Source organism: Meriones unguiculatus, chromosome 7 (assembly GCF_030254825.1).
Source record: "Meriones unguiculatus strain TT.TT164.6M chromosome 7, Bangor_MerUng_6.1, whole genome shotgun sequence".
In the NCBI taxonomy this organism is placed as follows: domain Eukaryota; kingdom Metazoa; phylum Chordata; class Mammalia; order Rodentia; family Muridae; genus Meriones; species Meriones unguiculatus.
In genome coordinates, this window is record NC_083355.1 from 39,888,836 (window position 1) to 39,897,241 (window position 8,406).

Consider the following 8,406-nt stretch of genomic DNA (forward strand, 5'->3'; position numbering starts at 1 on the left):
TAGTTGGGACAGGGCCAGTTTGTGTGTTTTTTTTGTCACATGTTGTTTTTTGTTTGTTTGTTTGTTTGTTTATGAGATCGGATCTCACTGCATAGCCCTGCCATCAAGGTTGCAACCTGGCCAATTCCTAAATTTTGTGTCAGTTGTTGGATGTATCCTTTTTGTTAGTGGGGCTTATAAGGTCAAAGATGTCAGCATTTTTTAGTGACAGTCAAGGAGGCAGTACGGGGTCAGTTCAGCTGTAGTGAGGAGAAAAATGTGAAGTGCTGCAGAACTTCAGAGCAAGACAATCCTAAAAGGGCGATCATAGGAATGTCTAGAAAGATCCAAGAAGGTTCCGTGGGAGCAAGTAAGAGGGAGACATTCATTTGAGGCCTTTGTTGTCCCAGCATTCAGGAGGCTGAGCTAGAGGACCTTATGAGTACAAGACTTGAAGGCTAGCCTGGGCAGCAAAGCCTGACCTTGTCTCTGGGTTTTAAAAAATAGCAACAGTGAGCTAAGTGTGGTGACGCATACCTTTAATCCCCACACTCTTGAGGTTAAGGCAAGTAGATCTCTGAGTTCATGGCCAGCCTGGTCTACATAGTGAGTACCAGGACAGCCAGGACTAAGTAGAGAGATGCTGTCTCAAATTTTTTTAATTAATTAAGTTTTTTTTAATAAATTACAGTTTATTCACTTTGAATCCCAATGTAACCCCCTTCCTCATCCCCTCCCAATCCCGCTCTCCCACCCTCATCTCCTCTAATGCCCCTCCCCAAGTCCACTGATAGAGGAGGTTCTCCTCCCTTTCGTTCTGACCCTAGCCTATCAGGTCTCATCAGGACTGGCTGCCTTGTCCTCCTCTGCTGTCTCAAATTGTTAATTTGAGGCTTTGACCCTGAAAGTAACAAGACAGGAAACAAACGTGCTGGTGGCAAAAGATAATCCTGGAAAGTCTGGCAAAAGCAAGTACTAGAGATAGCTAGGAAAAGTCCAGCTGAAGTCTCTGGGTACTAATACATGATCATGGTTCATGCCTGTAATCTGTGAATTGCAGGAGACGGAAGCTGGAGGATCCAGCATTAATGGCCAGCCTCAGTTACATAGAGAGCTGGAGACTTGCCTGGGCTGTATGAAACTGTTCCTCAAAAAATAACAAAAAAGCTGGGCCTGGAATCCCATCACTCAGGGAGGCAGAGGGAGGCGGATCTTTGTGAGTTTGAGGCCAGCCTGGTCAACAGAGGAGTCCAGAACAGCCAGAGTTGTTACACAGAGAAACCCTGTCTCAAAACTTAAAAAAATAAAGAAAGAAAAAAAAGACAAGACAAGAAAAAAGAGGGTCCTTTTCAGACACCAAACCTGCCAGAGCGTTCATCTGTAAATTCCTGTCTTCTAGACTGGAAGAAATAGATTTTAATTTTATTTGTTCTTGGATTTGCTTGTTTATTGAGACAAGGTCTCAAATGTGTAGCCCTGGCTAGCCTAAAACTCACTATGTAGAGCAGGTTAGCCCTGGACTCGGAGATCCACCTTCGAGTGCTGGGACTAAAGGCGAGCAATGTTAAGGTTCAGGAGTGGCCGCACACTGTCCACTCAAACACTAGACTTAGACTAATGGAAGTTTATTGAATGCTGAACAAAGACTGGCCAGGGACGCAACTGCAGCTCAGAAGCCAGACCATGACTCAGTCTGTTTCTAAGGCAGAAAAACCATGACCAGGTAACAACCTGGTAACCAGGTGGGAAGCAAGGGGAGGACAGCAGAACATCATCTTGACTAGCTAAATACAAAAAGAATTGATTTTGTTCCAAGTACATTGTATCTAGGTAGGTAGCTAAAGCATTTTAAGCCAATTGGCTAGGATATTGGCTTGGGGATTTTCTAGTTCCCCACTGTACAGGGAGAAAGGAACATAGCAAGGTATTGTGGGGGTTTGTTTTTGTTGTTGGTTGTTGATGTTTGTTTTGTTCTGTTTTAATTTATTATTATTTATACAGTAGTCTGTCTGCATGTGGGCTGCATGCCAGAAGAGGGCATCAGATCCATTCATAGATGGTTAATGAGCCACCATGTGGTTCTGGGAATTGAACTCAGGACTTTTAGAAGAAATGCCAGTGCTCTTAACCTCTGAGCCATCTCTCCAGCCCCCGTAGTGAATATATGTCATTAATTCAAGCAGAACATTCAACAAGTATTGAATTGTAAGTAAAAGGCTATTCAAGTGTTCTCAGGAAGGTAGAACCTAAACTTAATTTCACCTTATGATCAAAATGGAGACTTAAAAACAAAATGGCTTCTGTTATGGGAAAGACAAAAGCAGGTGTTAACTATAGAGGAGCTATAGTTATGCTATGAACTAAAGCAGGTCTCAAAGAAGGGGCTATAGTTAGCAAAATGTTTAAGCAGGTTATAACAGCAACACCATTTTTGTTTTTATAAAGGACCCAGTTTTGAGGTTTTTGTTTTGTTTTGGCTATTTGAAACAGGGTTTCTCTGTGTAGCCTTGGCTGTCATGCAACTCTCTTTGTAGACCAGGCTGGCCTTGAACTCACAGTGATCTGTCTGTCTCTGCCTCCCTAGTACTGGGATTAAAGGTATGTACCACCATGCCTTCCTTAAATGAGCCAGTTTATGGTACTTTCTCATAAAAGCCCAGCAGACTAAAACAGAAATGTGTCTAACTGTAGTTGTTTCCAAGATGGACCCCTTTTGACCAAGCACCATCTATTGTGTTTCTGACTCTCAGTGAATGAGTATCTTCCAGATCCTGAACTCTCATCACCTCACTTTCTTCTGCCCTCTCTACTTGTCTCACTCAGTAAGAGCTAGTCTCACCTGTTGACTTTCTTCAGTTCTAACAGATTACTTATACAGATTACAAGTTACTTATATTAAAATCCATCTAATAAACTGTCTCAGGTAAGCCATGCTTTGCAATCTTACCGTGAGGGATAGGGAGTGCTAGAGTCATTTATTTTCTCGAACCTTTACCTGTGGTTCGAATAAGAGCACAGATTTAGAATACTAATCACTCACTGTGTAGAACATATCTTACAGGATTATGGAAACACAAGTGAGACACTGACTCAAAACAAAAGTAAAACTAGGGCTAGGCTTATAGCTCAGTGGAGAAGGATTGCCTAGTAATATTTAAAGTTCTGGGTTCAATCCCCATATAAAATAAATAAATGTTAAAAATATAAAAATAAATAAAGCTAGGCATGGTGTGTGGAGAGCTGCTTGTTTGGCAAGCTGCTTTGTTGTTGAGCATTCAGCAAAAAACATATTTCGCCTTGGCCTTTACTTTGAAACAGAGATAAACAGGATGTTTAGCCAAGCTCCTTTAACTTGTTTGTGGGACCATGGACCATTTCTATTATACAGAGAAGTGGTCTAAGAAAACAACTTTGACTGCTCCATGAACCCCTTCCTTTTATTGACGTACCTTGTTGTTCTTTGCCTATAAAAAGTTGCTGTGAAATAAATTTGGGGCTTCAGTATTCTCTAACAGTCCTCTCAGGCTGATCCCTTGTGTCTTGCTTTATTTCTTTCAATCCTCACTCCCCACTCGACTTTGCTGGTGGGCTCCTTCAGTGGTGGCACACTCCATTGATCCTAGTACTTGGGAGTCAGAGGCAGAATCTTTGTGAGTTCAAGGCCAGCCTGGTCTACAAAGTAAGTTCCAGGATGACCAGGGCTACACACAGAGAAACCCTGTCTCAAAAAAAAACCTATATATGTATATATATATATATATGTATATAACCAATATATATTTATGATTTATTTTTTATAATGATTAGTTTAGTTTGTTTGTTTCAAAATAGAGTATCATACACCCCAGGTTGGCCCTTGAACTTGCTATGGAGCCACTAATGACTTTCAACTCCTTTTCCTCCTGTTTCCATCACCTAAGTGCTGAAATTACAGGTATGGTCCCATTGTGTGTGTGTGTGTGTGTGTGTGTGTGTGTGTTTATTGTTATTTGTTTAAGGAAAGTGTAAAAGGGCCCCAGACCTTTGTAGGCACCCCTAGACCTTAGCACAACCGACTCCAGGATGGAACTGACATTTAGGCTTTAAAACTCAGCACATAGACGGCAATATCTGTCAAAACTAAAACAAAGGCCTAATCCATCAAAGTTCATAGTTCTGGGAAAGTCTCTAAGCATACTAAATTTTCTTTTTTGCTCCTGTAGGTCTTCTTCTGGCTAACTGTTCTTGTTAACTGAAGTATGTCAGCCCAGACATAGTTTCTGTGCTTAAAAGCCCATTTCTGGGAAAAGGTCAGGGCTACACTGGGATCCCAAGCTCCCCAAATAGTTGCCACCAGCCAATAAAAACTTTCTTTTTTGGGGGGCTAGAGAGATGGCTCAGAGGTTAAGAGCACCTGCTCTTCAAAAGGTCCTGAGTTCAATTCCCAGCAATCACCTGGTGGCTCCTAACCATCTATAGTAAGATCAGGTGTGTAGGCAGAATGTTGTGTAGATAATAAATAAATCTTTAAAAAAGACTTTCTTTTTATTTTATTTATTTTTTATTTTATAAGTGTTTTACTTGCCTGTATGCCTGTGTGAGGGTGTCAGATCTTTGGAGTTACAGACAGTTGTGAGCTGGCATGTGGGTACTGGGAATTGAACCCAGGTCCATCTGGAAGAGCAGCCAGTGCTGTTAACCACTGAGCCATCTCCACAGGCCCTAATAAAGACTTTCTATTGGCTTAAACCCATGTCCAAGCAGTCTTTCTGGTGAATACTTTCCAACAGAAAGGTCTCACTATGTAATCCTGGCTGGCTATAGAAATCTGGCTGCTTCTGTTTCTTTAAGGCATGCTCTCCTACACTCTGCATGCCTATATTTTTTTGGTTTGTTGTTTGTTTTTTGAGTCAGGGTTTCTCTACATAGCTCTGCCTGTTCTGGAACTTACTATGTAGATCAAGCTGACCTGGAATTCAGAGATCTGCCTGCTTCCGCCTCCCAAATGTTGGGGTCAAAGGCATGTGCACTACTCCCAACTGGCACATTTATACATTTTTTTAAAAAAGTATATTGGTTGGGCTTGGTAGCACCTGCCTTTAATCCCAACACTTGGGAGGCATATGCAGGCAGGTCTTTGTGAGTTGGAGGCCAACCTGGTCTTCAAAGCAAGTCCAGGATAGCCAGGGCTATTACACAGATTAACCCTGTCTTGAAAAACAAACAAACAAAATTCTTGTAACTGGGGACTAGAGAGATGGCTCAGTGGGCCATCTTCCAGAGTTCTTGAGTTCAGTTTCCAGCATCCACATCAGGTGCCTCTCAGCCTTCTATAACACCACTCCAAGCAATAAGGCTCTCCTCTGTCCTTGGTGGGCACCTACACTCCTGTAACATAGTCAGGAGTCTCTGAGGATATTGAAAGGGGATTTGTTAGATGGGTTCAGAGGTTATGTTCTAGGTACTCCTACAATGGCTGTCTCATGGAAAGCATGAGAATCTAGTTGTTTAGTCCACTATAGGTTGGATGTCCCAGCAATCCCAGTCTGGGCCTAGAGTCCTAGAGGATTCCTGGGGAGCTTCTTTGTCTTCAGTCTACCTTGGAATCCTGAAGAACTTGGACTTAATAACATCCTAAGTAACAAGACAATAAACTTGATAACAAGATAAGAGCAAACAGACAAAAAACAAAGCTTCCTTCTACAAAGCCATTTTATCTGAGCTGCTACCAGAAGGTGTGGCCCAGGTTAAGGGTAGGTCTTCCTGATTCAAATAATCTGATAAAAACACAACAAAAACAAACCAAATCTCACAATAATTCCAAAAATTGGGTTTTAGTTAATTACTGACATAGTCAAATTGACAACCAATGTTAGCCAACACACATGCATACGTATAAATAAAAATAAATCTTTAAAAAGAGAATATTCTATCAAAGAAAAAGCTTTGAGAATCTTAGGGAAGCTTTTTCCAACCTTGAATTCAATGTCTGATAACATCAATCAAAAGTTGTATTTCTAGGACATATTCAATCAAACATGAGAACACAATAAAGGTATTTGAGGACTCGCTTTTAGATATATGAGGACATTTTCAGACATGCAAGGACCTCAGACTTTCTTTACACATTCTTTCAGAGGATAGTATTGGAGGAGGAACTTCAGTAAATTAGGAGAATGAGCCATGTATAACCAAACAAACAAAAAAAAAGGAATCTATTAGGAAATGATATGAACAAGCAATACATACTGGTGTAGAACAAAGGCCTATGGGAAAGAATTTTCTGTATTGGTTTCCTTGAACCAACACAGCAAAGTGCCAGAAACTAGGCAACTTACACAACAGGAATGATGGGCTGGAGAGATGGCTTAGAGGTTAAGAGCGCTGGCTGCTTTTCCTTAGAGGTCCTGAGTTCAATTCTCAGCAACCACATGGTGGCTCACAACCATCTATAATGTGATCTGGTGCCCTCTACTGTCGTGCAGACACACATGCAGACAGAACACTATACGTAATAAATAAATAAATAAAATTTTAAAATAAACAAACAAAAAAACAGGAATGAAGTAAGCGGGGTGGCTCATGCCTGTAACCCTGGGAGGCAAAGGCGGGCGGATCTCAGTTTGCAGCCAGCCTGGTCTACAAAGTGAGTCTAGGATGACAAGGCTACACAGAGAAACCCTGTCTCCAAACAAACAAAAGCAGAAAGAAACAACAGTATGTATTTTTCTTTCCTTATATTTTCAGAGACACTCTAATGATGTCTGTGGTAGGAAGAGCTGAGAGGTCATATCACAGAAACACAAGCAAAAGACATTGAGCACACTGGGAAGAGCGTGAGTCTTTGGAAACCTCAAAGTCTGTCCCCAGTGCCATACTTCCTCTGACAGGGCCACACCTCTTAACCCTTTCCAAACAGTTCCACCAGCGGGGGTGGGAGGTCCAACCATATATGCACCTATGGAACCATTCAAACCACCACATATAGCACCATTTTTTTTAAATTGATGTTGAGTGGGTTATTTAGATAGTCCTTACTTTTCTTCTGCCAGCTGTCTCCTCTCCTCTTTCCATTTCTCTCTCTTCCCCTTCACCTCTGATAATTGAAAGTCCATTGTCTAATATAAATGTGGCAAAGAAGTTTTCCCAGATTGTCATTTATGCCGTGAACTGAAGTTCTCCTAAAAAGCCTAGTCTACATTCAAGAGCTTGACAATTGAACTTGGCTGACTGTAGGGAGCCCTACAATGCCAAATAGATGGAATGTTGTAGATAGAGAAGCCAAACTTATCTTGGCCTACCATTTACTGTGGACCTCTGTATACAACTTAACATCTTGTGATTACCAGTAATATTCTTGGGGTATAAAAGAAGCGTGGCAGACCCAGGCTCCTACTAACCTTAAAACCAAGAATGACATCAGAATATTGTAAAACATGCATTGCCTGGCTAAAGAGACCATCTTTGTCCTTTCCTACTTGATTATTCTACCTATTTTCTTTTGGGAAAGTCTGTGCAACCTCCTTAATGGGAAAAACTATAAAATTCTGAGTAATTTGAGCTTGTGGCCGTGGTAATTCAGTTTAGTTGTTTTGTTTGCTTGCTTTGGTTTTTTGAGGCAGGGTATCTCTGTGTAGACCAGGTTGGTCTCAGACTCACAGAGAACCACCACCTGTCTCTGCCTTCAAAGTGCTGCGATTTAAGCCTGGATAGCCATGGTCATGGGTATTGGCTCAAAAAACAAACAAAACAAAACAAAAAAACCCTTAAGTTTTGTCCAAAATGTCCCTTCAAGCCACACAGGTGACCCAACCCTTTAGTTTTATGTAATCAGCTAAAAAAAAAATGTTTCTTTGTATGGTTTCTAAATATTTTGTTTATAAAACGCTCTTTAAATTCAAGAATTTAAAACAATTATGCTCCACTTTAAGTTCGTGCCTTTATTGCTATCATTATCGTTGTTTTTGAGACAAGGTTTCTCTGTGTAGGTGGTGTCTTAGAACTTGCTCTGTAGACCAGACTGGCCTCAAATTTAGAGATCTGTCTGCCTCTGTCTGTCTCCAGAGTGCTGGGATTAAAGTTGTGTGCCACCACCACCAGCTTTGTGTCCTTATTTATTTACTTTTAATATAATTTAACTTTTTTATATAAATTCTTATTTTTTATATTAATTACAGTTTATTTACTTTGTATCCCAGCTGTGGCTCCTTCCCTCATCTCCTCCCTGCCCCTCTCCAAGTCCACTATATAGGGGAGGTCCTCCTCCCCTTCCATCTGACCCTAGTTTATCAGGTCTCATCAGGACCCGCTGCAATGTCCTCCTCTATGGCCTAGCAAGGCTGTTCCTCCCTCGGTGGGTGGTAAAGTCGAAGAGCCAGCCACTGAGTTCATGTCAGAGACAGTCCCTGTTCCCATTACTAGGAAAATCCACTTGGATGCTAAGCTGCC